At 37.2% G+C, this 27,311-nt stretch overlaps 1 protein-coding gene across 2 annotated transcripts in view; it reads right to left on the bottom strand.

Annotated features, from left to right (window-relative positions):
- Positions 1 to 27,311, bottom strand: part of FANCL (FA complementation group L) — a 299,340-nt gene that overhangs the window by 160,802 nt on the left and 111,227 nt on the right. The gene's annotated exons all lie outside the window — the stretch shown is intronic.

A 27,311-nucleotide genomic window follows, 5' to 3' on the forward strand; every position in this document is an offset into this window, starting at 1 on the left:
GCGTATGGTTTATTGTCTTAAAATTATAAGCATGAGAGACAGAATTAAGTGGCCTTGAGGGTGCCGGAAATGGCTGAGGACTCCTGGCAGGGTCCTTTTGGGATCCCTGCTGGTTTGCCTTTAGTGTCCTTGATGAGGGAGCAGAAGACAAGCTGAGGACAAAGCAGAAGCTGACACCACACCACACCTCCCAGCCCCCACCATGAGATATCTCTGACATTCCTCAGGTACTCCTGGCTGACCTAAAGGAAGGGATCACAATCCAGAAAGACCTGAGTCTCCCTCAGTTTACTAATGTCCTAGTGATTTACAAGGAAGAAGCTTTCTTATCAATAATCTAACTTCCAGAGACCCATAACCCAGTTTCCTGAAGCCCTAACATCACCCTGCCCCCATAAGATTGAGAGGGTCGGAGGCAGAAGGAAATGTAAATAAAATTGAATTTCTTTTAAACCCATTGATAAGGATGCGTGACAGGAGGAATGAAACATTCTTCCAGAAAGCTCCCAACTCTCTTACTGTTAATGCCTTCTTAGAAGGAAGAACAACCTTAATCTGACAAATAGCAAAGCCTCCAGTATCCTGTGTATCTTCTTTAATACATGAAAGATCTTTCAAAACCTCCCTTTTTCCTTACCTCCCCCAAACCCACAGTATATAATCAGCCACTCCTCACAACTCTGGGTCAGCTCCTCTTCCTGCCCACGGTCCTGTCCCCGTAATTTAATAAACCACCATTTTGCACCGAAGATGTCTCAAGAATTCTTTCTTGGTTGAGGTCTCCGGACTCCACCCTACCAAACCTCACCCATATTCCCAAACCACATCATCCTGATGTCCACATGCAAAATACCAGTGGCTGTTTGGAGTCATAGGACATTCTGCCTGGACTGTGATGTCCCAGGAACCACTGGGGTCTGGCTCCCAGGTGGAGGTTCTGTGAGGGCTCAGGCTTCCAGGGGAAGTACCTGAAATGAACACAGCAGACTCAGCCCTGGTGATAATATAACATGTCATTCTGGAGTCAAAGTCACAGCAAATTTAGCCTGAAGATTCTGGAGATTTAAAAGCATTTGAATAAACATAATTCACATTCTTATCCAAAGTCTGATCAGAACACTCCACATGCTTTATGTCTGCAACACTCAGTCAGGAATCCCTTGGGCTCTTCTCTATTTCGAGATCCCAATTAAACCAAAACATGAACAGTTTCTTTCGCATAGTATTTGGGCATATTCACTCAACTCAGGGAAGGCAGAGATTTAGTGAAAATGGAAATTAACAAAGGAATGAAACTGCCCTCACATGGGGGAAAAATAAAAGGTGGAGAATTTGTTGTTGCAGTACTGGGTAAATGTTTGTGTGGTTCGGATTTCTCTAAATAGATGGTATGATTTTGCTTTCATTTTTAGGCTGAAAGAGCTCCCATTCTAGCTAACCCCTCTATGTACAACACATGAATCTGTATGATTTAATTCTGACATTTCCTGTCATCTCACTCTGAAATCTTAAGTCATTACTTTTTAAAAAGATCTACTCGACATAGCATTTCTTTTCAAATTCCCTGTAAATCTCATAAAGAACTATATTATTGCCCACTTCAATTTATAAAATGAATTTCATGTTAGCTAGGTTTTCCCTAATATATTTTCACATATATAACTACATACATATAATATATATTTTCATAGATTCACATATCATGTCAGAATTTATGATTTGAGTCGTTGTGCACCTAAAATTTGTGATGCTTGAAAAACACTTTTGATAAACAAAATTCATACTGGTGTTGGCACATATAGAACATGAATTTCAGCTTAAAAAAATCTAATGGTTAAAATTTATAGCCTATACAATTCTTAACAGTTTTTATACCTGTACTTCCCTAACTTTCATTAACATTTAATTTCAATTTATTTCACATATGGGCATTTTTGATTTGACTTAAATTATATATTTTGTATGCTTGGTATTATTTGTAGTGTGATCTAGCTTTCACATTACTCATTTTCACCACTTTAAAATATATGTTATTTTTTCTGATGTCATTATAGGATTGTATATCACATGTTTATCTGAAATTTAACATTATATCTATAGATCTATAGTTCTAAAGGCACACTGCTGAGTTACTCCAATGTAATCAAATAATCCATGTAAGAATTTAGTTTTGAATGGACTTTCCATATAAAATATATTCATTTTAATTCTCCTTGAATACTTACACACTAAAAATATTTTGTGTTTGTAATGTATAAACTAAATGTAATGGGTAATTATAAATTACACAAATAACTGCCTCTTGAAAAATGCTGAGATATACTTCTGAGGTTTTTGTCACTTATTTGTCATTATCCACATTAAGTAATCATTTTCATTGGGGATATCAGGTAATTTTTTCCCCCTTTATTGGTAGAAGGGAATTTCCTACTCATGACCACATTATGTTTGTTTTAATTTACAAATTGGCAATTATAAACTTTGAAATCATTAAGAAACCCAATAAAATGAAGTTTTAAATACTGGTCAGATTTAATTTGCCATAGCTTGTTCTCTGAGAAGTGTCCATTACCATACAGGTGATGACTTTTCAATATGGCCATCCATCACCCTATGGCAATAGTTGGTTGAACAAAGGTAGGGATGTCTAGTTAAAGCGAAACCAATCCAGAGGCTCAGATTGGCTGATCTATCTTCTCTCAGAGGAATTCAGGATTAAGGGTTGAGACATGGGCAGAATGGGTCCATTATCACAGAGCATTTACCTGGAAAGTCATCTTAAACCAGCATTGCTGGGTTGACAAGGATGGGACAATGCATCTTCTGGCCTTGTGAATGAGTAGAGAAAAGCTGGTCTACACAGAAAGAGAGAGAAATTATAGAAACCAATGGTGTGACAGAGACTCCTATGCCATAGCACATGTAAGTTCCTGATATCTATCTATCCATCTACTATCTAACTCCTCTAACTTATTCAGTCAAGCAGTACTCTCTACCTTTCTATTCCATGAGATTCCCCAATTTGTTCTTTAATAAATCTGTAATTTTATTTTAGTTTAAGTGGATTCTTTTCCTTGTCATCATGAGATTCCACCTAAGTCACCTGGCTGAATACGGCTCTATTAAACGGAGTATAGCTGAATTACCAACACTGTTCACCAATATTTGGGGCCCTGGGAATAGAAGTATGTGTGAAATGGGAAGAAAGAGGAGGAAGAGAGTTTCAACTTTCTCATGAGTTTCAGGCCTGCTTTAGACAAAATTTCAAAATAGGCAAAACAAGAGGATGATAACTTGCTCTCCCTTTTCAGAGCTCCAATTTCTCAGTGTTCTTTTTAATGCCCTAAGTCCTCTACCACAACATTCCTATTTTGGAGAGGATAGAAGAATAAATCTATTTAGTTTCCCAAAGTATCCAATACCCCCAAATTATTTACTATTTCTACTCAACAAAATTGTCACAGCATTAAATGGAAGGCATATGATCCTTAGATTGTGAAATTGCAGCTATGGTGCATATCTGTAACTTACTCTATAGTTCTTGGTCAAGTTCCTTAAATTTTTGAACCTCAGTTATCATATCTCTAAATCAGGGACCTAACCAATTCACGTGTAGAGTTGTGATTTCAGTTAGCAGGAGCCAAAAACTCCAACTCAATCACTTTAAACAATAAGCTTAGATAAAGTCATTCATATAACCCAAATCCTAAGGATGTGAAGCTACTGGTATATTTAAATTGGCAGCTAAGGGACACCTGGGTGGCTCAGTCAGTTATGTGTCTGCCTTCAGCTCAGGCCATGATCCCCTGGTCCTGGGACTGAACCCCACATCAGGCTCCTTGCTCAGTGGGGAGCCTGCTTCTTCCTCTCCCTCTGCCTGTCGTTCCCCCTGTTTGTGCTTTTTCTTTCTTTCTTACTCTCCCTTACTTGTGAGATGTCTTCTTCAGTTCCGGTTTCCTCTTCTAAAGTGTTGTCTCACATGCAAATCAATATATATTGATTGTTATATGAGTTAATATGTGATGAAAGAAAGCAGGCTTATTTTTTTCTGTGTATCCTTTATCTTTTCTTCCCTTTAGATCAAAGTAATCTTTCTGGAAGCCTTTCAATAGACATCTCCCATATCTCATTGGCCAGGTATGAATTACACACTCACCCCAAACTAATCACTGGTAAGGCAGGTGATAAACATGATTGGTGTAGACTTTTCTTGCCAAATATCTGAGTTACAATGAAGTGTGAGGCATACCCCAAATCAGGATTTTACATTCAAGCAACTGCTAATAGTCAACCAACAGTGTCTTTTATCACATGACATTTATGAGCATCAAACTAGCTAATGCACGTGACAATTCCTTTTAAAAATTTTAAAGTTCTGAACAATATATATATACATATATATATACACATATACATATATATGAACATATATACATACATGTATATGAACATATATATGTTCATTGTTTCATAACTATTCTAAGACTACTATTTTGACAGTATAGTTGCTTTAAGTTATTAAGAGGAAAACAGTTGCAATAAACATTTTTAAGCTAATTCTCATTGGCTTATAAATAATTATTGAACATTGCTTGTATTTTAAAAAGATGATACTTAGTCAGCCAATTAATTCACTAGTGAACAGATTTTCCTGGATAAAACAGTGACCTGAAAAATGTCAGCAATGTGGAAGAAATTATCAGCAGCTTGGCGAAGAAACAATTTCTGGTTAAATCCACCTTGAGAGTCAGCTCTCCTAAAGTGCTCCTCTTTACCCCAGTTTCTTCCCTTTCTCCAGTTAGGACCTTGGAACTTCCATATAATGCCAACGTTGTCTTGCAACTGCCATTCATATGGTAAAGAAATCTTTGGAGATCTTAGGAATTCTTGACTATCAATTATTTCAAATTTGGATTTGGTGACTTAGATAGGATAGGATTTGGTGACTTGCCTTATCAAATGTAGCATAGTTTGAAAATTGTGGAAATTTTATCTTGCAGAGCTTCAAGGTTGTGAAGAAAAATTTAGAGCTACCTAGTTATTTTTAGCATTGCCTAGAGGAGACTTTCTATCTGAAACCTTGATTATTCAGCCTAGTGAGAAAATGAATAATCCTTCAGTTTTAAGATTGGACCCCCAAAATATGCAGACAATACTATGATTGGTGTGCTCTAGGCCACAATGGTATTTTGTTGAGCTCTAACTGAGCAGAAATTCTTCTGTTGCATTTACCTATAAGGCCTGGTACATTGCCTTTGGCTCTAGCACAATGGCTTTCACATAATAAGTTTTCAATAAGTATTTGTGAACTTAAATAGAAAGAAATTGAATTGAAAATGGTCCTATTTTTATAGGTCTCCTACCATTGAATTGATAACAAAACCCATTTTTTTAATATCACCAGAACTCTTTTTGTCATTTCATACCCAATTTTGTAATAAATCAATCACATACTAATAACAAACTTTGTCTCAACTCTGTTTTCTTCCTGAAAACTTCCTGATTAATTAAAGAAGGATTTGGTACTTTTGCTCAACCTCTCTAGTCTACAACAAAGTTCAGGTTTCTTCCTCCCAACTACAAAATACTTTTAATTCTATCATTGTATGGCCTCTCTATAACATAGGTTCTTTATTATGTGTTGTGTATTTATTAGTACATGTATGTAGTATCTTTATCTCCATGAAAGAGAGATTTTACTATCCAGTGAAACCATTTAAAGCAGCTATGAGGGGGGCCTCGGTGACTCAGTTGGTTAAGCCTCTGCCATCGGCTCAGGTCATGATTTCAGAGGCCTGAGATCGAGTCCTGCATCAGGCTCTCTGCTAAGTTGGAAGCCTGTTTCCCTCTCCCCCTCTGCCTGCCTCTCTGCTTACTTGTGATCTCTGTCTCTCTCAAATAAATAAATAAACAAAATCTTAAAAAAAAAAAAAGCATCTGTGAACATGTAGGAGAGATATGAGGTAGTTCCCAATTTGGGGATCATAACCCACTCCCTATGTTTTCATTCCATTTTTTCTAGATAGTTAATGAATAACTTAGAAATCCATGTATCTGCTAAGCAGTAACCCCTTCTGCAAAGGCAACAAGGTTGATAAGGTAGATGTCCTTACTGAATGGATCTGTATCCTTTCAAAAGGCCACCTTTTAACTACCTATGGTGTTCAAATTGTGTACAATCAATCATTGCAGAGACACTGACCTTTGTTTTCAATGACTTATATTGAGATCCTTTTGCTTCAAAATTAAAATTTTAACTGAAATAATTGCACATTATTTGTGAAAACTGGAAAGGCATGGGGGAAAGTGCTTACTCAAAATAACTAATTTTGTTTAAATTGATGAGTTTGAAAGACAATTTAAAAGTGAATTTATGTTTTTTAAAAACTCTATACATTTCAGTTATGTTCAAAGAAATACTTTAAATGCATTTTTATTGAGTTTAAATTAGAGATAACCAAAATCTGCCTAAATAACTTGCTGGCTCCACCTCTTAGATCTTCCTTCTGACATACTTGAGATTTAAACAGTGCCAGCTTTATGTAATACAAAAAAACAGAACAAAACATAAATCTGGGGTGGCATTGAACTTCATAAGCTTGTTTAGTTTGATGTATATTTTGGTTTTGACTTGTTCATTCTAGTCCTTTGGCCTGCTGGCCTGTCTAAAGAGTAGATAACCGAGAAGTTAGATCATTTTTAAGAAAATTTTTTCTCCTTAAAGTTTGCTGCTGACAGTAGGAACAAAGTACAAATGAAAGATCCTTTTCAGGCAATGAAAATGTTTTAAGATTGGATTATGATGATAGTTGCACAATTCTGTCAATTTACTAAAAATCACCGAATTGTACACTTAAAAGTGTTTGCGGCATATAAATTATACTTCATTGAGTCTTTAAACACACATACACACACATAAATAAAATAATAAATGACCCCTACACAAAGCAAACAAACACTGCTTCCAGAGAGATAATATGATTTAAACGTCTGTTAACAAGCTAGATTTATAGCATACTTGGTTACATATTAGGTATATTAGCCTGCTTTAGTAAGAACAGATTAAAGCTATACAGAAAAACAAAACCTACTTTATTTATATTGAATATTAGATGGTCACTATTTCAGTTTTATTGACAAACTTCTTTTTCTCCTTGAGTCTTTTTTACAAGATTCCGCCAAGGCCAAAGAAAAGCAAAAATGTGATCTTCAAAATGAACTGTCATCAAAGTAAAACGTGGCTTTACCTTTTTTTTTTCTTAACTTAAATTTTGAATTCTCTATGTGTAGGAAAATCCTTTTATCCACAAGGAAAAGGTATAAAATCCATAATTTAAACAAAATAAATAAAAACAAAGAACTTTTTTCCTAACAATTTAAATTAAATTCAGATGTCAATTTTTTATTTTCTTCTTTATTCTGGAGTTGTAAAACATAAATAAATAAGGAGAGAAGATGGCAGAGGAGTAGGGGGACCTTTAGCTTGTCTTGTCTGTCAAACACTGCTAGATAGTTATCGAATCATTCTGAGCTCCCAAGAAATCAGTCAGAAGTCTGAGAGGACAAAAACCACAAGTTTACAAGTAGAAAAGTGACCATCTTTTGGAAAGTTGGAGGTGTGGAGAGTTGAATTGAGGGAATGTAGCTGTGGGTACCCAGTGCGGGGGAAGCCCATCTTATGGACACTACCACAAAGTATTATAAGCAGCAGAGCACAAAATCTGAACTTTTAGAAGTCCACTACCATGGCAGATGTGCTGGCTTAAAGGTGCTCAGGTGATGAAGGAGGGAGGAGTCCCAGGAGGGATAGCCTAGTCTGAGGAACCCTTGTCACAAGAAGAATAGGTGGTGCCTCAGTATGGCATGGTTCCCAGGCATAGGAGTGGGGAAGCTGGCTTAGGGCAGTGAATCTTGGTACCAGATTTCTGCTGTTTTTCCACAAACTGTGAACTGCTGCCCGGTTGCACTACCACTGCTTGGTTGTGCCACTGCTTCCCTAGGACTGGCCAGCAAAGGGCAAAAGAGCAGCAAGAACCACTCCCCCCCCCCCAAACACACACACCCCAAACAAGTTAGGTCCCAGCCACAGGAGTCTTTAAAATTTGTGGTTTTGAAACTTAGTCATGGGCCCAAAGTTTAAAAACAAACAAACAAAACTCAGACACAGGCAGGGTGACTGCTGGGCTCTGACAGAAACGGGATACATGAGGGGTGATTGACTGCTCTTCTGTGAGGGCTCAAGGAAAAGTCGGGTGCCCAAACTTTCAAATCTGGGGCTAGAAAGCAAGGCATTGCCATATTCACCGTGACCTTCAGCACTGAAAGCCTGGAGGGAGCAAAACAGTGACACCCAGTGGAGGCTGTGACCGCTTACACTAAGCCCCGCCCTCCTGCACTCTGGAGGCATCTTTCCACTAGGGCAAGTCCACCTGAGAATCATCACAATAGGCCCCTCCCCAGAAGACCAGCACAGACAACTTGTGTGCATCAAGTCTAATGATCATAGAGTGATGCAAAGCTTCACCTCTAGGGTAAATAGGATCTGGCTTTCCTTTTACTTTTGTTCTTTAATTTTTTGGTATTATTTTTTCTCATCGCCAGGGATTTAATCAATACAGATATAAGTAGGATGTCTGAAATAAAATTTAAAACAGTGATTATAAGAATACTAGCTGGGCTTGCAAAAAGCATAGAAGACACTAGAGAATCCTTTACTACAGAGATAAAAGAATGAAAATCTAGTCATGCCAAAATTAAAAATGCTATAACTGAGATGTAAACCCAAATGGATGCCATAAAAACAAGTATGGAAGAAGCAGAGGAGTGATACAGTGATACAGAGAATAAAATTGTGGAAAATAATGAAGCTGAAAAGAAGGGGGAAAGAAAAGCAATGGATCACAAAGGTAGACTTAGGGAACTCAGTGACTTATTAAAACATAGCAACATTCATATCATAGGAGTTTCAGAAGATAAAAAGAAAGAAAAGGGGTAGAAGGCTTATTCAAACAAATTATAGTTGAAAACTTCCCTGATCTGGGGAGGGACACAGACATTAAAATCCAAGAAGCAAAGAAAATCCCCATTAAATTCAACAAAACCTGTCACATGCCAAGACATATCAGTAAAATTCACAAAATACACAGACATGGAAATCCTGAAAGTAGCGAGGGCAGGGAGCGGGGGTGGGGAGTCCTTAATCTACAAGGGAAGACAGATCAGGTTCTTAGCAGATCTGTCCACAGAAACTTGGCAGGCAAGAAGACAGTGGCAGGATATATTCAATGTGCTAAATAGGAAAAAAATGCAGGCAAGAATTCTTTATCCCTCAAAGCTGTCATTCAGAATAGGAAAAATGATAAAGAGTTTCCCAGACAAACAAAAACTAAAGGAGTTTGTGACCACTAAGCCAGAATGGAAATAAATTTTAAGGGGCTCTCTGAGTGGAGAAAAAAGACCAAAAGCAACAAATACTAGAAAGGACAAGAGAATATCACCCAAAACACCAAATCTATAGGTAACATAATGGCACTTAATTCATATCATTCAATAATTACTCTGAATATAAATGGACTAAATGCTCCACTCAAAATACATAGGGTATCAGAATGGATAAACAACCAAGATCTATCTATACGCTGCCTATAAGAGACATATTTTAGACCTAAAGGCACCTGCAGATTAAAAGTGAGGGAACGGAGAACCATCTGTCATGCTAATGGATGTCAAAGGAGAGCCAGAGTAGCATACTTATATCAGACAAAATAGATTTTAAAACAAAGACTATAACAAGAGATTAAGAAGGGCATTATATTGGGGCACCTGAGTGACTCAGTCATTATGCATCTGCCTTCAGCTCAGGTCATGATCCCAGCATCCTGGGATGGAGCCCTATATCAGGCTCCCTGCTCAGCGGGGAGCCTGCTTCTTCCTCTCTAGCTCACCCATGCTTGTGTTCCCTCTTTCACTATCTCTCTCCATCATAAATAAATAATAAAATCTTTTAAAAAAAGAAGGACATTATATCATAATTAAGGGGTCTGTCCATCAAGAAGATCTAACAATTGTAAATATTTATGCCCCCAAATTGGAAGCACCTAAATATATAAATCAATTAATAATAAACATAAAATACTCACTGATAATAATACAATAATAGTAGGGGACTGTAACACCTCAATTACAACAATGAACAGATCATCTAAGCAGAGAATCAATAAGGAAATAATGGTTTTGAATGACAGACGGTACCAAATGGACTTAAGAGATACTCAGAACATTTCATCCTAAAACAGCAGAATATAGATTCTTTTTGAGTACACATGGAACATTCTCTAAAATAGATCCAGAATATTTGTGACATACTGGGTCACAAAGCAAGCCTCAACAAATACAAAAAGATTAAGATCATACCATATGTATTTTCAGACACAATGCTATGAAAGTTGAAGTCAATCACAAGAAAAAATCTGGAAAGGCCTCAAATACATGAAGGTTAAGAACATCCATGAAAAGAGGGGTGCCTGGGTGGTTCAGTGGGTTAGGTTTCTGTCTTCAGATCAGGTCATGATCTCAAGGTCCTGGGATCGAGCCCCACATCAGGCTCTCTGCTCAGTGGGGAGCCTGCTTCCTCCTCTCTCTGCCTGCCTCTCTGCCTACTTGTGACCTCTCTCTCTGTCAAATAAATAAATAAACAAAATCTTAAAAAAAAAATCCATGAAAGAATGAATGGGTCAACCAGGAAATTAAAGAACAAATAAAAAATACATGGAAGCAAATGAAAACGTAAACATGATAGTCGAAAACCTTTGGATACAAACAACATGAGCTACAGAAGATCAGCTAAGGTAAAAAAAACAGGACAGTATGACCAATCTGAGAGAAATGTCAAATCAGGAAAGAATAGAAATATTTTCTTCTGCCACTGTTGGCCAAGAGAATTTTATATTTTCTAGTGAGGAGAATTTAGCCACTAATGCCAGAATTGCTTATCCTTTGGCTTCAGTTGTTTAGATAATAAGCTATATATATATCACCTTCATTCTATAGTTCTAAACCTATCATTCTAAATCTATCTTGTTATTGTTTTGTAAAGTTCTGACAGCATGGTACAGTAGGAAAAAGGAGAGAATTTGTGGTTTGAAAAAATAAGAGTTCAGTTCTGAGTTCTGTGTCTCACTAACCACACCCTTGAGTGGTGTACTTAATTTTCTCATCTGTAAAATGAGGATAATAGTTTCTATGGTCTAGTATCTATGGTCGCCACAGATTATCTTTCTAGGTCTAGGCATGGCAATCTTGTAAGGAGTGAAGGGATTTGTCTTAAAGCTGAATTTGGAGAGTAAGCACACTGCCTATACTTAAATTCATTAGAAGCGATGGAAATTATAGGGAAGTAAAAAATGGCTCCCATGCTCAAGTCACTCATTGGCACCACCAAACGATGTAGGGTTAGTGGGAAAATTTGGGGAGTTAACCTAAGTATCAAACTCACCTAGTTACTAAACAAATACGAGGTCTCTTCAATATTACTCTCTTGTGAGTTCAGATTATATAGAGGTAAAGACTAGAGTGAAAATTCTGACACCTGAAGGAAAAACATCAGATAAGCTGCCCATCTGAGAAGTTAGTGCTCCAAGAAGCCCTTTTTCTAGTTTGGTGTACAAAAGCAACAATAAATAAGGGCATGCTGAATTACAAAAGAGAACCAAAAGTCTCCCAATATCAGAATATCTGTTTTTCCCCCCTCTCTTGCAACTAACTGTGAATTTATGGAAATAACAACACAAGTATGCAACCATTTGAAAATTTGAAAAGATTAGAGAAAATGTGGAAAAGACTAAAGAATACAAAGAAGGAAATAAACCTCATAGATAATTCCACTACATAGATGCAACCACCATTAACATTTAATTTATTTGGCAATTTCTAGGAATGCCTACTATACGTCATCTCTTCTCTGGTGGTAGGCATGCAAAAATGACTGATACAATCTATCCTCAAAACAGGGGTAGAGAAAAGCAATTTTGCCAGCCTTGTACCTTTAATGTGTAATATGCAGACTCAGAATTTATTTTCTCTTCTCTACTGTTTGAGGTCTTTTTTTATAAAGCTTAATATTAACACTGTTTATAAGATAAGGCAGTGAGGTTGCTTGGTCTCGCTGCTATTCTTGGAGGCACCAGTCAGGAATGTGAAAGCACATTGCCCAACCAGGGGCCTCAGGAAGAGTGGGTCAGAGGGTGAAGGTTACTTATAGAGCCCTTTCCCTGCCCTGCAAACCTAGCGTTTCTCATCTGAGTTCATCTTTAAAGATGTCACAGAGCTTTTGCAATGTTTTACAGCATTTTCCATTAAAAGTATGTCATGTAAATCAATCATGGCTTCAATTTTTCTGTCAGACTTCCATAACCTTAAACCAAAGCTTTCAAAATTAATCAAAAAGAGTAAGTCAATTTAATTTTTCATGAGAGAATAACAGTATGAAGTTTGCCTTTGGCTGCCTCAATGATAAATATTTATTAATGAATTTTGGCTACTAAATTTTTACAAAGGATCTTCAGAGGGGAGTGATATTTTAAAAATATCTAATCTTAAATTCTGTGTAAATAGTCTATTTTTTTAACACATTTTTTTTCAATTTCTGTGAAAAATACAGAAAATCATGACAAAATTTAGAAGTTAACTATCCTACATTCTTGATATATCCACGATTAAGATTCATTCTTTATTCATCTAGCCATCCACCCACACAGTCTACAAATATTTATAGAGCATCGGTGCAGTGCTGGGCTTCTGATTGGGCATTAGGGATACAGAACCAAATCAGAATCAGTTGATCTTTATCTTCCAACAGTTCTTAGTCTCTTAGTGAAGAAAAACATAATAAAATCAGGTAGCTAAAACATGATCAGTTAGAGAAATAATAACCACAGATATTGTGGGTGTACCAACTTGGGAAGGTTTCCTGGAGGAAGTGCACCTGGGTGGGAGTTTAAAGGGGAAGTGGAATGGAGCTAAAAGCTTGATGAATTAGGGGCATTCTAGTCCAAGAAAACCACAGGAGGCAAAACAAATAGAGGAGACACTGCAATGAAGACAGGGAACACTAGAGAGTTAACCAAGTCCAGGGAGATGAAATAGGAGCTGCACTGTCAATTAAAAAAATACCTGACAACATAAATTTGAATAGCTACATAATATTATATCATGTCAGTAAGCCATAACCTATGTACTTGCTTCCCTAATATTCAGTATCATTTTTAAAAAGATTTTATTTATTTATCCGATAGAGAGACAGAGAAAGTACAAACAGGTGGAGCAGCAGGCAGAGGAAGAAGCAGACCCCCTGCTGAGAATGGAGTCTGATGTGGGGCTCAATCCCAGGACGCTGGGATCCTGATGTGAGCCAAAAGCAGACGCTTAACCCACTGAACCACCCAGGTGCCTGTAATACCCAGGATCTTGATCACTTATAATTTTTCACTATCATAAAACATCCCTGATGAAAATTACTTGTCTACATTGATGATTTACTTCCAAAATATATTAACAGCAGGGCACCTGGCTGGTTCAGTCAGTAGAACATGTGACTCTTGATCTTGGGGTTGTGAGTTGGAGCCCCACATTAGGTGTAGAGATTACTTAAAAATAAAATCTTTAAAGAAAAGAATATATATCTATTAACAGAACACCTTCAGTAACAGCTAGCAGGAAAACAAACTCTAAATGGCTTAAATAATAAAGACAGTTTATTATATCCTACGACTGGAAACACAGAGTAGGGGAGGTTTCAGGGTTGGTCTCTCCATCACCTGGATGAAATCACCACACACCCAGTTTCTCTCTGTCTTTCTGCCCTGTATCCTCAGCATCAGCTTCATCTGAAGGCTAGTTCCCATGGGGTAGCAGAATGGCTGCTGGCAGTAAACAAAGCTATATGATTTCTTAACTCAGTCCCGTGGGAGAGTCGAACAATTGTCAAACCAGAGGCTAAGCTTGCTCAGCCACCCCCAGCCAGTTCCAAGGCCACACACAAGGCTGTACACTGATCATCCGCTCCGACTGGGATACAGAAACCAGCACTGGTTTCTTTCTCATCAATTTTCAATGGTCTAATAGATGCCCAGATAATATGAGTAAATAATTTATAAATAAGGAAATAAAATGAAATAACAAATATAGGTAGGAAAATTACCTCATAACAAACTGAGGAGTTTCCCATTATGCTTTTGTTTGTAAACAGGCCACATTGTAAAGGAATTAGATTGTCCTTGAAGGTTAGTAGAAATTTTCTGAGATTCTCTGGTGCCTGTACCATAAAAATAGTTTAAGAAATACTTATTGTCATCATTAAAATAATAATAAAAAAATAAATGTTTGCTTTTCCCAGAGAGACATATACCTAGTTAGACTGTTTTCTATAGGTTCACAAATATATGTATTTGTAGCCAAAAAATGGTGTAATACTTTTTTTTAACTTAAAGTATTTTACACACAATAACATAAAGAATATATTTTAATGTCAAGTCCTAAAGCACTGCCTCATTCTTCTTAACAACAATATGTAATTTATTTAGCTATTCCCTTTTGATAGACTTTTAGATTGTCTAAAAATTTTAAGTACTTGGAAGAGGTAATTTCAAAATTTAGTCCTGGCTTTTTTGTATAGCTAAAGAAGATAATAATATATTTATTTGTTATAATAACATGATTTATTTTCTACCTTGGTTAGTTCAGTCTGGAACAAACGTACTGCTGGATAATATAGCAGCCTATAGACTGCCTTGTGGAGAAAAAGAGAACACCCATTCTTATGAAAAAGGGGTAAGATTTTCTTAAAAAGAAATGGAGATATATGTCAGAATTAGGAGAAGAAAATGCTCCCATTCTGAGTTTGCAAGCCCGAAGACAGAGAAGCAGGTGTCTTTAAAAAGAGAGGGTTGAGGAGCAGAGTGATGTAAAATCCTTATTTCATTCTAAACTTTTCGTGGAGCTGGTGAGATGCACAAGGGCCTTATGTGAATGATGTTTTCACAGTAATCTCAGAAAGAGAGGGCTGTGTTCCCATGTGGAATAGGAACAGTTTACATATGACAAAACCAATTTTGTAGATGCTGGATCTTGAAGGAAAGTAAGAAACATCTATGCTTCCCTCTCATCCCATCAGAGTTCCCAGAGGTACTAGAAAAAGTTTGGAACATACTTCTAATATGATTAAAACCTCAAAGGATAGGGTGCTTTGCATGATATCTGTGTTATGTTTTCACTTTGTATATTTGTGAAAATACTTTTTTAAGAGAGGTTCCTAGAAATGAGATTGCTGAGGCAAATCTTACAAACTATGGCAGTGGTGGCATGGATCTAAAATTTGGTGTTTGATCCAGGTGCTTGCACTGACCATTGTGTGAGAAGCTAACCAACAAAGCCTGTGCCTTCTCTGAGTGTGTTCCTTTACAAATGTCCTTGTTTTCAGAGGATTTCCATTTTCCTTTCCTGTGACATGCCAGCATTTCATAATCAATGTGTCTAAAATAAATGGAAAGATAGTCCATGTTCATGGACTGGAACCAATATTGTTAAAGTATCCATTCTTTCCAAAGCAGTGCAGATATTCATTGTAAGCCCTATCAAAATTTCAATGGCACTTTTCACAGGAATACAAAAAAATTGTCCTTGGTTTTGTATGGAACCACAAGATGTCTATCACAAAAGATGCTGAAGCTAAATCAACCTTGAATAAGTAGAATAAAGCTGAAGGCATTATAATTTATGATCTTAATCTATATTACCTAGCTACAGTTATAAAAATCTTATGGTACTGGTATAAAAACAGACACATGGATCAATGAAATAGAATAGAGAGCCCAGAAATAAATCTACACATATACAGTCAGCTAATTTTTTACAAGGTCTCCAAGAATATACAACATGGAAAGAATGGTCTCTTCAGGGGTGCCTGGGTGGCTCAGTGGGTTAAAGCCTCTGCCTTCAGCTCAGGTCATGATCCCAGGGTCCTGGGATCAAGCCCCACATCGGATTCTCTGCTCAGCAGGGAGCCTGCTTCCCTTCCTCTATCTCTGCCTGCCTCTCTGCCTACTTGTGATCTCTGTCTGTCAAATAAATAAATAAAATCTTAAAAAAAAAAAAAAAAGAATGGTCTCTTCAATATACAGTGGTGGGAAAACTGGATATCTACATGCAGATGAATGAAGTTGGATCTACCTTACACCATACATAAATATCAACTCAAAATGGGTTAAAGACTTAAAAGTAGGACTTGAAACTGCATCCTAGAAAAAAAATAGGGTTAAAAATCTCCTTAACATCGGTCTTGGTATTGATTTCTTGCAATTGACAGTGAAAGCACAGGGAACAAAACAAAAATAAATAAGTGGTACCACATCAAAATAGAAAGTTTCTGCACAACAAAGGAAACAATCAACAGAATGAAAAGACAACCTATGAAACAGAAGAAAATATTTGTATACGAAATATCTGATAAGAAGTTAATATCCAAAATGTATAAGGAACTCCTACAACTCAATAGTAAAAGTAAACAAATAAACAACCCAATTATAAAATGACAAAGGACCCGAACAGATATTTTTCCAAGGAAGATATGCAATGGCTAATAGATATATGAAAAGATGCTCAATATCACTGATTATCAGGGAAACGCAAATCAAAATCACAGTAAGATATCACCTCACACCTTTTAAGATGGCTATTATCAAAAAGTCAAAAGATAACAAGTATTGACGAGGATGTGGATCAAGGGCAACCCTGGTGCATTGTTGGTCAAAATGTAAACTGATAGAGCCATTATGGAAAACTATATGGAAGTTTCTCAAAAATTAAAAATAGAACTAGTACATGATCCAGCAATCCCAGTCCTGGGTACATATCAAAAGGAAATAAAATCACTATCTCAAACAGATAGCTGCACTCCCATAGTCATAGCATTATTCAGTGTAGCTAAGATACAGAAATAACCTAAGTGTCCTTTGATAGGTGAATGGTAAGAAAATGTGGCATATATAAACAGTGGCATATTATTCATTTTTTAAAAGAAGGAATTCTTGCCATTGGAGACAACATAGATGAACCTAGGGGTTATTATGCTAAGTGAAATAAGCCAGACACAGAAGGATGGATATCACATGATTTCACTTTCATGTCAAAGCTAAAAAAAAGGGCGCCTGGGTGGCTCAGTGGGTTAAGCCGCTGCCTTCAGCTCAGGTCATGATCTCAGGGTCCTGGAATCGAGTCCCGCATCGGGCTCTCTGCTCAGCAGGGAGCCTGCTTCCTCTCTCTCTCTCTCTCTGCCTGCCTCTCTGCCTACTTGTGATCTCTCTCTGTCAAATAAATAAATAAAAAATCTTAAAAAAAAAAAAAAAAGCTAAAAAAAAAAAAAAAGAGGGGTGGACGGTCAAAGTCATAGCAGCAGCTTACCAAAGCTGCTGGGTGGTAGAAAAGCTACTGAATTCAGTGGATACAAACTTTCAATTATAAGATGAGTAAATTCTGAAGACCTAATTTATAGCACAGTGATTATAGTTAATAATAATGTATTTTATAGCTGAAATTTGCTAAGAGAGTAGAGCTCAAATAGAAATTTGCTAAGAGAGTAGAGTTCGACCACAACACACATACACACAAACACATACACAAAGGTAACTATGGGAGGTGATAGATATGTTTTTTAATTTGATTATGGTAATCATTTCACAATGTATACATATATCAAAACATTACAACCTACACCTTAAATATATACAATTTTTACTCGTCAGAAATTAAAAAAAAAAAAAACATAATCAACAGGTCTAACACCAAAGTCCTCAACTTCCCCACCTCCAACCACTTTAAGCAAAGGTGGCAAACAAAATGAACATCATGATCAAAGACGATCTTGGAATTGGCCAACTTATCGCATGATTTATGTTTGTTCTCAAGTTAATGGATTTCCTGATCTTTTAAACTAGTAACTGCTAACTTAAAAGTTTCTAATTTTACTTTTTTTTTTTTGAAGATTTGATTTATTTATTTGACAGAGAGAGAGGTCACAAGTTGGGCAAAGGCAGGCAGAGAGAGAGGGGGAAGCAGGCTCGCTGCTGAGCAGAGAGCCCGATGAGCGGCTCGATCCCAGAGGCTCGATCATGACCTGAGCCAATGGCAGAGACTTAACCCACTGAGCCACCCAGGCGCCCCTAATTTTACTTTAAAACAATGTTTATTAAGCCTAGTTAAGTGATGATAAAACTGTGTTGTTACTTTATTCTCCCCCTCTAGAAAGCACTTGGTGATTTACACATTTAGCTATTCAACATTTACCCCCTCAGGAGGGGTAGAAATCAAAAACATAAAGCACCGACTGTCTCTTGGATTGTTGTCCTTGTTGCAGATAGGAGCTGTTGCAGTTGGCTCTTGTCTGTTTGTTTACACAAATGAAGATTATTTTTTAGGTCTTTCAGCTGGCATTCGTATATCTCACTGATTAGATTTTTTTTTTTTTTTTTTTTGCTTTACTTTTAACTTAGGTATCCCCTGCAGAGAGTACAGGAAACAGAGAACACTCTAACTCTAAAGGGAAGTAGAAAAACCAGTTCCATAAGAAACTTGTTCCAAACTTATAGACTAAGGACATAGATTTTTGCTTCATCACTTGGGATAACACTGTGCTATAATTGGAATATCTCATGAATATTAAAAATTCTCACTAAATAGTTTTCAGGATATATTATGTGAAAGGCAACCAGAAGTAGCTAAATAGAAATCTAAAAAAGCTCTGGATACATGCCAAATGGATGGTACAGAAAATAGAAGATTAAACAAAAGAAGGAGCTTTGGAGAGGCTGGTTACAAAAAAGAAGGAGGAAATTAAATAGCCTCATAGTAAAGATATGGTTTAGATATGTGGAGAGGAAGCTGGGGTTGGGTGGTGGAGGTTGTGTGTATTTGGGATTCATAGAAGTTCAAGGAGATATGGATAGGCTGGAGGTCCACATAAAGGGAAGCAGCCATAAGTCAGGTTCTCAAAAGCCCTAAATGAAGGTCTAAGAAGAGTGACTTTGTTTATTTGGCAAATGAAAATATTCTGGCATGAGAAAACACTTCTGTTATTCCCTAAAAATAATGTATTAATAAAGAGGTCACATCTTGAGTTATATTTTAGTGTGATTGATATACGTACAATTTGTAGAAATAAATTTTTAGCAACCCTTTCATTTATTTGTATTTGGGTTTATAATTACTTTATGTCTTACGAATCATGTCAAATGTTACACTTCTTTTCCTTCTTCAAGAAAGTTACCTACCTATTCTCTTATTTAACTGCTCTATGTTATTCCTGCACTTAGGAAGACAATTACCCTCCTAAAATTGCTGAAACCAGCCATTTATTTCCCAAAGAAATAGTGTATCATCTTTTACCTCTTTCAAACATTGTTTTAGAAGCCCAAACCGACACCAACATTAACTAGAAATTTATCAAATTTCTCTTATCTGCTACCCCACTAATGGTGGTGACAATAAATATATAAATAAATATAAATACACACACACACACACACACACACACACACACACACACATCAGAAGTAAGTCAATCTGCAGAAAGAAAGGAAAGGAACCGAAACCAGAAAATCAGTGCTTGGATCAAGAAAACTGCATTGCATTTGTAGAGGTGCTAGTGTACAGTGTAAGGATTTATAGTTATTTTATATGTCCTAGCTGTTACATTTTCCAATAACATGGTAATATAATTGAATAAATACCCCATGAATATGAATATGCTGATTTTTGCAGTATACCTTATCAAACAAAGTATTAAGACCCAAGTTTTATTGAGACATTTGGCACATTGTCCCAATTTTAAAATTTGCTTGTTCCTTGCAAAAATAGGACTAGATGAAGGGTAACAGTATAAACAAAATGCTAATAAACTGCTCACAATTTCCTTGAAAGACTCCAGGTGTATTGAATATTCTGCTTCTTCCTTTAACCCCGTAGCACCATGTCTTCCCCAATTCATATTTCTGTTTGTGCTTCAAAGACTTGTTTAGGTCATTCTTGTCACTATGTTTATATTGTAGACTTGCTTATTCTATTACAGCATTATGAGTAGTTATCACATTCTAAAATGCCAGATACTGTTTAATTGTAATGATGCCTACTTTTTTATCGAAACTATTCATACTTTATTACTGTAAACAACTTTGATCATAATGATGCCATTCAAAAGAGCTGATCAAGCTGAGAAAAATGACACTACAGTCGTAAAGTCACTCTATTTGTAGCTATTAACATTTTATAGTGCATCTAAGGAAAAGTGTTTTAAGTTGCAACCATAGACAAATAAGAAAATTAATTTTAAACACAGAACTATCCCTTTGAAGATTAGAAAAACACTACTTAAATAATTATTGCCAACAGATACTCTTAGATTCTAGTGGATGACCTTCAATACAAAGAACCGCATGTACAGGGTTTTGCATTAGACAGATTCAAATCATCTTACTTTTCCAGGGTAGAAAACAAGAGCTTTCGTTCCTAGGAACAAGTAGGAAAGAAACACTGTAACCTCACTTCAAAGCTATTCTCTGGTTACATACCAGGAGGGACAAGGTTATAGATGAGGGGTTTTAAGAGACACATTCTTGTGGCGCTTCTAGGATCTAACACTCTCTTCAAATGAAATCAAAGACACTTACTGGGCGCCTACTACGTGTGGCGTGTTGCGAAGTATGGTTGAGAACGTGGCCTCTGACATAAGGAAGCCCATAATCCAGTTGAGAGATGAGATAAACACACGGACAATTAAAGACTTAGAATCTGAATTCCACAAATATTTAAATAATAGTGTGACAACAATAGAAGGAATACGAGGTCATGTGTACACATAATGACCAAGAAAACTAGGGAGAAATAACCACTATTGAAACTCAGCAGAGTTAGGTTGGAATGTCAGAGAAGGTTTTGTGAAAGAATTCTTTAGCCTAGTCTTAAAAGACTGATAATAATAACATCTCACATTTGTTTAGTGTTTTGTGGGGTGTCAGGAAGTATCTGAAGCTGGAAGACAAACATAACTCACTTCCTGTGGTATCAGTTTTACTTAATAGAAAATAAAATATTTTTATATAAAAATAAAGAGATTTACTATTGCTATCATTTAAAGCATTAATAATCATACTAAAATTGTAAACCACTTTTGTCCTAGTAATGTCTAAGTGCCTCAAATATATTATTGTTTATAATGAAATTTATTGCTCATTATGGAATTCAAGCTTTGATTTTCACAAATAGATCAGGGCATGGGAAAGGTTTTGCCCTTTTGCAGACTTCTTTGACATATATGCTCTCCTGCTTGGTGCACCTCCTACTTAGAAAAGTATGACTCTCCATGGACCTCTACTGATGTCATCTGCATTAATTTTCACAACAATCTTGTCATGTTGGGAGTGGGGGTTGTAGAAATGAGCCAAACACAGCTCAATGCGCTTAGTGGTCAGCTGTGGGCTCAGAGAAAGGGATCATCTGACTCCAAGTATAGTGCTTTTTCTCCCAGATCCAGTGACTTCAGGGGCCAGGTAGGTAGGAACATGATGGTAGTGGGTTTGGGTGTGAAACAGAAGATGGAGACTGTGCTGGATTGGAGAGTGTCCCTGCAAGGGCATTCAAACAAATAAACATGGTGTCAAACATCCATATAGACCCGCGGGTGGCTCGGTTGGTTAAGCGTCTGCCTCCAGCTCAGGTCATGATCCCTGGGTCTTGGGTTGAAGCCCCACATCTGGCTCCCTGTTCAGTGGGGAACCTGCTTCTCGCTCTCCCTCTGTTCCTCCCCCTACTCATGCTCTCTCCTTCTCTCACTCACTCTCTCTCAAATAAATAAATAAAATCATTTTTTTTAAAGTTCACTGATATATAATATGTTGCTTAAATAACTTAAGAGAGTTGAAAAGGAAACAGAAATCCCCAAAATAAACAGACAAACAAAATTGTAGAGTAGAAGACAAAAACAAAAACAAAAAAGCCTACTTTCAGGTGGCTTTCAGGCCACCAGTTGGTAATCTCTGCCACTTGCCACTGTCTGTCAGTGATAGGACATGGGTAGGATCAGAGGAGGGGCATAGAACCTGTAGGTAGAACCGCATGAATAAAACTGTGAAGCACTGACCCTCAAGGTGACCCACATTGGTTCTCTGTTTGGTCTGTCAGATCCCCCTCGGCTGGACTGCTCTGCTCTCAGAGACATCTGCTCCGATCATTTAAGATCATTTACAACCTGCCCTTCTTTTCAAAGCCTTCTTGGACATGGCTCTCATTGGCTATGTTAAATAAAGTGATTTTTTAAAAAAGATTTTATTTATTTATTTGACAGAGAGAGATCACTAGTAGGCAGAGAGGCAGGCAGAGAGAGAGGAAGGGAAGCAGGCTCCCCCAGGACCCCGAGACCAAGACCTGAGCCGAAGGCAGCGGCTTAACACACTGAGCCACCCAGGTGCCCTAAATAAAGTGATTTTTATATTGTCTTGCAAGGTTTGCTCTTATTTCACATAATAGTCCTGTTTCCTCCAATCATTCATTCTTCTAATAATCCGTTCACTCAATGAGCTCTTCTTGGGAGTCTTTTGTGTCAGGCAGTGTAGTAGGTACTGAAATTCTGAAGATGGAAGAAGACAAGTCTACACTATAGCTCAGGGGGGTGCATACACAGAAGGAACTCGCTAAATATTTGATTGAAAAATACAGGGTTTTTGACCTTGACATTTTGACATTTGGGACTGGATACTTCTTTGCTGGGAGGGCTGTTTTGTGTATTGGAGGAGGTTTAGCATCATCTCTCACCTCTCTACTCCCCAAATGCCAGTAGCAGACAACTTCACCTCACCCCTACCCAACTGTGACACATAAAAATGTCCCCAGACATGGCCAACTATCCCCTGGCGGGGGGGACCTCAGCTGAAGGCAGACGTTTAACAACGGAGAATAGCTTTGAAACTCTGCTGAGTTTCAATGCAGAATCACTGCATTAATAACTTTAAAAACTAAGTTAAAAATAATGTAGTGTCAAACACTTCTTAATGATAAGCTACAACAAAATTCAGATGTGGGAAATTCAACCACAAAAGACGTCTTTGTATCAACAAATACATTTTTATCTGAAAAGAAAGATTGTTTCAAATAAGTTTGGGGGAAATAATTTTGGAGATATAGAATGTTTTTTGAGCATACTTTAAAAAAATGAAAATTTCTCAGGGAAGAAGCCCTATTAAACTTATTACCCTAAATTTGTTTGTCAAAGAAATTAAAAAAAAAAACTTATCAATAGCCTATAAATTAATGATCCATTAAACACACTTTGAGAAAGTCCATGTTCCATTTTAGTACTTAAATATTACCGGTTGATGTAATACAGGCATTGTTATCCTATTATCTACCCTGGATAAGACATTGCCTAAAGAATATCACTGATGCTAGTCAGGACTCCTAGAAACTAGGAAAGAAAAACAAGAGCATTGTTTAAGGTCAGTGGTCTCAAAATATAGCATGTATCGGAATCACCTAAAGGGGCTTGTGAAAATACAGATTTCTGATTTTGTAGGGCAGGGGGTGCTGAGGATTCAGTTTTGGGGTAATGCTGATGTTGTTCCTCCTGAGATTTCCCTTTGAGAACCACCGTAAAGTACAATGAGAGCATCAGACCAAGTTGCAGTTTCTATTTGCAGGAAAAACCTTTCTGGGATCTTTTGATGTGGCTAAACCCGATGACTGCTGTCTGTTTCAGAAAGCCAGAGAGTGGGGACTCCAGAGAGAGCACAAGCCTTTACATCAGGAATGACATTAAGTAGTCCATGGACAAATGGCAGTGACACTTTTCTATTCCATGGCCGTCGCACACTGACTATCTCTCAGTAATTGGAGGTCCACCACATTTAGATGTGCAGAGTGTTTATAAGGGGCTAAACAAATTTTACATGTCTCAGACAGCTCCACTGCCCTCAATGAATCTATAAGATGGTTGAAAGCCACTTAACAGTACAAAGCAACATATTGAAGAGGGAAAATAGTAGAACAAAAACTTAAGAAAACAGGGGCAAATGAAAGTACATCATTAATACTTTATATAAATTGTTTCATTTGATTGATACACACACAAAAAGCAACCCACGAAACAGGTGTGCATATTCCTGTTTTCCTGATAAGAAGATAGAGACCGAGAGGCTCAGTGATATGCTCCAGGCAGCTGTCTGTGTAGGCAGCAGAGCAGGGACTCAAACCCAGGTGTATTTAACCTATAGTACAATGCTGTTTCCACCTTGTTTAAATGAGGGCTTCCTGCATTCATTTTTCTGGGTCATTTCCCCTCCTCCTCCACCCTGTATTTTTTACCTGTATTATCAACCAGACTTCTTTGTTTCCATTCAGTAAATAAAAATGTGTGAAAACCAGTAGGTTAGCATATTGAAACTAAATATATCTATACGAAAACTTGACCATACTGACTTCAAGATTCAAATAATAAAGGTTAAAAATATAGAGTTAACATAAAGGAATAAGAAGATAACTCTGGTTTATTCTTTAAAAATGTTTTTTAGTTTAATATACTCTTTCTCTGATATGGTGAATCCAAATAATTTTAGCATACCATATGTTGTCATCCTAAATCATATGGATGCATGAAAACAATAGGAGGAAAAAACCCAAATCATTATAGATAAGCCACCAAATGACAAAGTGAGAAATAATTATAAAAAGAATAAGAATTTTAGAGTTTAAAAAGAAATGAGAGAGAACTAAATTAATATTTTACCCATGTGGAGAGTTTGTGAAGAGTATGGAGATTTCTCAAAAAATTAAGAATAGAATAAGCATATGACCAGATATTCCACTTCTGGGTATTTATCCAAAGAATAGGAAAATACTAAATCAAAAACACATATGCACCCTTGTGTTCACCTCGACATTATTTACACTAGCCAAGATATGGAAGCAACACAAGTGTCCATTGATAGATGAATGGATAAAGAAGATGTGGTATATTTATATAATGGAGTACTATTCAGCCATAAAAAAGTACAAAATCTTGCCATTTGTAACAACATGGATAAAACCTGTGGGTATTACACTAAGCGAAATAAATCAGATGGAGAAAGACAAACACTATATGATTTCACTCATTTGTGGAATCTAAAATAAAAGCATAACAAATGAATAAACAGAACATAAACAGACTCATAGATACAGAAAACAGAATAGTGGTTACCAGAGGGGAGGGAAGAGAGTTGGAGATGTGCAAAATGGGTGAAGGAGCTTAACTGTATGGTGATGGATGGTACCTCCACAGGTAGGTATGTTCACTTGGTAAGGTATAAAGATGTCAAATTATAAAGCTGTACACCTGAAATTTACATCATAAGAAAAGCTTGTGGCTGTTTTATTAGAAATAATCAGATAAATTTTCACAGTTAGAAGAGATCAGGCAGAGTAAAGACATGCCTGATAAAAAGAAGGCTTTTCCCGGGTGCCTGGGTGGCTCAGTTGGTTAAGCAACTGTCTTTGGCTCCGTTCATGATCCCAGAGTCCTGGGATCGAGCCCCACATTGGGCTCCCAGCTCTGTGGGGAGCCTGCTTCTCCCTCTGACCTTCTCCCCTCTCATGTTCTCTCTCACTGTCTCTCCCTCAGATAAATGAATAAAATCTTAAAAAAAAAATTAAAAAAAAAAAAAAGAAGGCTTTTTCCTAGTCAGAAGATTCTTGTATCCAGAGAACTGGGTCCAAAGGAGTTTCACAAAGACCTCTCAAGCACATCAGTTTTCACACATTAAAGTGCATCCCAATTACCAGATAGATTTGTTAAAAGTCTTGGAAGAGTTCACCCCTTGAATTTTTGCATCAGTAACCAGGCTGGGTCAAGTATTTACATTTTAAACAGGTTCTCAGGTCTTGCTGGTGCCGGTGGTCCGGTGATCACAGGTTGAGAATGCAACACTATCAATGCCACCTTCTTATGTCCTCTTCTCCTGTATCACTCTCTGATCTCTCCACTTTCCAGATCAGATATCCTGTCAGAGGCTGCTCTTCATGTAACCCGCTCCTTCTAATTTTGCATTCTGCTCTTTCTCTCCACGAAAGTCAGGCCACCACTTATATGTTCTAGTCTTTGCAGAAGCATGATAAAGTGAAAAGAGAAGTAGATAGGGAACTGGGCGACTAGTTTTTGCCCTGGATCTGCCACTACTTATCTTGGACAGCAGTTATATCACACTGAAATTGAAAGATGAAGACTTGATCGCTCAGGTATATTTCAGCCCTAACATTCTACATTGAACTACATTCCTTAGGGGGTATGAGAAAATTCTTCAGCATTTTTCAACAGCATGTGAAGATGGTTGCCGGTATTTGCGTGCCTGTCCCACGTCTGAGGAGAACCCCAGCTCACCAAGTGGCTCCAGCATTGCTCTAGAGATCAGAGCCCTTACTTCTGTCTCCAATTAACCTTCTCTGAATGTTAGCTTCCTCATCTAAAAATGTATGGGTGTGCACTTGCTTACTTGGCAGCCCTCTTTATCTTTACTGCATAGATAAAAATTTATATGACTTTAATACTATCCTCTGCTTTCCCCCCCAAATTAACACTTGCCTGTTATATACCCAAGTGGTAAATGATTTACATCAAAGTGTAAGAAATGGCAAAGCTAAATGCGATCTCCTACTAAAGGTATTTCATCAGTGAACAATATCTTAACCGAGAGAATAAATGTGTCATCTTTTCATTTCATATATTAATGGCTGCTTGAGCTGTGTTGGTACTATTTTTGGATAATTCTTTCTCCTATACCTCTTAAGCAACAGAACATACCACCTTCCCTGCATGTGGAAAATACCAAGTCCTACTATCTAAGTAATGGAGCCTGGATGAAGACCACCTTGGACTTTTATTCTCCAATCTACTTCTTCTGATCATGGTGGAAAAGGAGTTAAAATAAACCCATTCAGCTCTTGGTAGGAACTGTGGGGAAATACCACTTTTCTTCCCTTAGTAAGTTAGAGACCTCAGAATGGACTGAACAAAAAGGGAAATCTAAAAAATAAAATGTCATTCTTTTTTTTTTTTAAGATTATTTATTTATTTATTTGACAGAGAGAGACCACAAGTAGGCAGAGAGGCAGGCAGAGAGAGAGGAGGGGGCAGGCTCCCCGCAGAGCAGAGAGCCCGATATGGGGCTCGATCCCAGAACCCTGAGACCATGACCCGAGCCGAAGGCAGAGGCCTTTAACCCACTGAGCCACCCAGGTGCCCA

The sequence above is a fragment of the Mustela putorius genome, unplaced genomic scaffold, assembly GCF_011764305.1.
Source record: "Mustela putorius furo isolate JIRA1106 unplaced genomic scaffold, ASM1176430v1.1 tig00000224_pilon_pilon_pilon, whole genome shotgun sequence".
Classification (NCBI taxonomy): domain Eukaryota; kingdom Metazoa; phylum Chordata; class Mammalia; order Carnivora; family Mustelidae; genus Mustela; species Mustela putorius.